The sequence below is a fragment of the Octodon degus genome, unplaced genomic scaffold, assembly GCF_000260255.1.
Source record: "Octodon degus isolate 3935 unplaced genomic scaffold, OctDeg1.0 scaffold00325, whole genome shotgun sequence".
NCBI lineage: Eukaryota > Metazoa > Chordata > Mammalia > Rodentia > Octodontidae > Octodon > Octodon degus.
This window is the reverse complement of record NW_004524901.1, coordinates 177661-181105: the sequence shown is the minus strand read 5'-3', so window position 1 is coordinate 181105 and position 3445 is coordinate 177661.

The following is a 3445-nucleotide window of genomic DNA, read 5'->3' as shown; positions in this document are numbered from 1 at the left end:
TTAAATTTATTTTAAGGAGAGTATATGTGGGCCAGCCAAATAGCTTAGTGGATTGATGCACGTACAAGTAGGCCCAGGGCCCAGGGAGGTAGATCCCCGAGCCAGCCCTGCCAGCTCAGCCCCGGAGCATACTGAAATGGCAAATGAGACTAGGCATGGTGGTGTGCTCCTGTAATCCCAGCTCTTGGGAGGCTGCAAACTGGCAGTTTACTATGAATTTGATCGAGTCATGAGAATCTAAATACCATGTACAGTCTGCTAAAATACAGAGAAAAAGAGAGAGAGAGAGAAAGAGAGAGAGTATAGAAATTGATAAGACATTAGAAATGACACTCATTTAGAATAAAAGAGGGATTCATCTATAGATATTTTATTGTACTTTTCTTTCTTCAGTGTAGTTACTCAGATTGCATATATTCACATATAGTTAATCAAAGTGAAAATTTTAAATATTAACTAATACTTTCAAAAAACTGCTGGAAGTTACTGCTGCAATCATTTCCACTATCCTGCCTATTTATTTGCATGATTTTGCCTCTTTACATTTTTCCTATGCTGAAATACATATTCTCTTTAGCACTGCAAACAGTAAAATCCAAGTTTGTTTCTCTTTTGGATTGTTTGTATTTAGTACAGCGCATGGTCTACAGGGCCTCACTCTGCAGATCAGACTCATAGTGATTCTCCTGTTTTCATCTTCCTAAGCACTGGGATTAAAGGCGCACTCCACCACGCACAGTCTCCATGGCTGTCTCAGAGATCCCTGGGCCCAGGGCCAGCCCAATACACTGGGAATCAAACAGAATCAATGCTTCTGCCTAATCAGATGCTTTAATCTGCTGAGCTATCAGGCCACCATCACCCAACCTCTTTTAATATTAAAATTCCATCTGTTTTATGAAATTCATTTAAAATCTGTTTATCCATGGAACGAGATAAGGGAAATTAGAAGTTTAAAAGTTAGAGGTTTCTTGAATAATTAGAGTTTGAGTTATGATCTTTCCTGTTATCAAAGCAGATACCAGGATGAAAGCAGAACTGTGACTGAGAGAGTACTGTACAGGACATGGGCAGTGGGGTGACTGTCACTTAGAAATAGATAAGGCAGCAATTGCAGAATAAAGAAGTCAGTGATAGAGAAGCAGTATCAGAAATACGAAGGGAGCCTTGACCCTGTGATGCCACAGAAGGGCAGTGTTCAGTGATGTAGAAAGGTTGTCCATGTGGGAGTCACCACTTAACTGTGGTAACAAAACTTCAAACATTTTGTCTCATAAGTGCGTGAATATTCAACATCTCATTGTTTAACTACAGAAAATTATATTCAATCCCAGGTAAAAGAGGTTGGATAAAATATCATTATTAGTTTTAACAATTTATGAATCTAGCACAAAATACCATTTCATTTTAAATATTATTATTGTGATTACTGCTGCTGTTGTTGCTGTACTTTAGGGAAGGGTCTCCAGGGTCTCACTACTAGATCAGACTCTTAGTGACGCTCCTGTTTATAGCCTCCCAAGAGCTGTGACTGCTGCGGTGCCCCACCAGGCCCAGTCTTATTTGCTGTCTCAGCACGCTGCAGGGGTGGTGCCAGCAGGGTGCCTGGGATGGAACCACAGGCCCCTGCGCTGCTTGCAGGCACTTCAATCCACTGTGCTATTTGGCTGGCCCTTGAATACTCTTTATCACCTACATCGTATAACACTCCTTTCCCTACTTTCTCTCCCACTATGTTTGTGCACAGTTGTGACCACTGCTAGGCTGATGACACAGACTCCAGAACCAAGAGCACAGCAAGCCACTGCGTTGCCTCGTCCTGGCCGTGATGGGAGAGGTACTCACCTCAATTTCCCAGTCGTGCTCTGCGTCATCTGGAGCAGGCATGTTTCCTGTGTGGGAAGGATGAATAGGTGCCATGTAGTAGAAGGGGTCCTTGGAATATTTCTTCTCTAGGCAAGACTGAAGAAATTTTAATTTCTTATGAAATGAATTCATTGTGAGAATATCAGTAAATTACATGGATGAGAAATTCTTTAAAATGAGCACTAACCAAAAGCTGACAATTGTAGGATGCTGAGATCTCACTCTTGGAAGAACCAAGGAAGTTTCCATGTTTATCAAAAATGCTTTTTCATTATAATTTGGGTCATGAAGCTAAGACCATGTGAGAAGATAAAATAATTGAACTAAAGTTCTCAGATGATAAGACTCAGAAAATTTTGGAAAAAGAAGAGCACAGTTACGGTCATGGCTTTGATTTTTACCTTCAAGAAATGGGACCATGATGCTGGGCACCTGTTCCTTGGAGATTTGTACACGTGTGCTCATTCACTATAGAATTAAGTCACTGAGTATTCTTCAGGTAGCAAGTGACGTAGAAAGATCTGCAATTGGGCCTTATGAGTATTGCCAACCCCTCTTCACATCATGTACTTCTTCAGGACAGAGATGTTGTTACTTTTTTCTTCCTTTTCTCTTTCTTTTGGGAAGAATTTTGTCATTTGAAAGATATTATGAATGGCTTAATCTGATTTATGAGCTCCATTAATAGTTCCTTCCTGCTTTCTTTTTCTTTTTAAATGTCAGTTGCATTATTTTTATAGTGATTTACTTTTTTATTTTTTATGATCTGTTCAACACATTTTGAGGTGAAACTCTGTGGATATTTTCTAATAAATCACAGCATTTAAGAGACTATTATCCACATTGATTCTTGAATATTTGCTAAAGACTTGTTCTTTAGCTGATGTCTTAAAATGAAACCCAAAAACCAGAACTTCATTGCTTCTTAAGTTTTTGTACTTGTATTTATGAGAGAATAACTAGTACATAAATTATAAATAGTGGCTCTAAACTCTGCTCTAGGTAGAGCTATGACTGGTGGCAGTTCATCTTGAAGAGTGGGTAAATAGAGTGTATTTGCCTTTGAAAAATTTAAGAAACATTTCCCACTTCTTTCACTGCCCCTGTAATCTCTCTGTGTTCATCTACCTATTTTAAAGTCCCACTTCCCTTGTTTCTCACACTTTCCCTTGTCATTCTTTCTAGTAGATATTCTATCAAACGTAAACATTAAAAATAGAACTGCAGATGTGCAAGTGTGATAAATCTCATTCTTTCTGCAATTTGTGCCAAATGCCACGATGCATATGCTTCTATATCTACCAATTCACTGTGTTGTATCCTGTGGTTTCAATTCTTTTTCTTCTTTAAGTAGATATTAAATTCTAAGATTTATTTTAATTACATTTTAATTTACACATCTGTGTCTTGTGACTTTCACCATGAATCAAAACAAAATGTATATCATGACAGATTAAGTCATAAAACAGTGAAAAAAATTTTAGGAAATTTTAAGTAATGGATGGCAATTAATTATCAAAAACAAAATTCCAAGACTAGGGGCCAGGGAGATGGCTCAGTAGGATAAGCGCTTGACTGG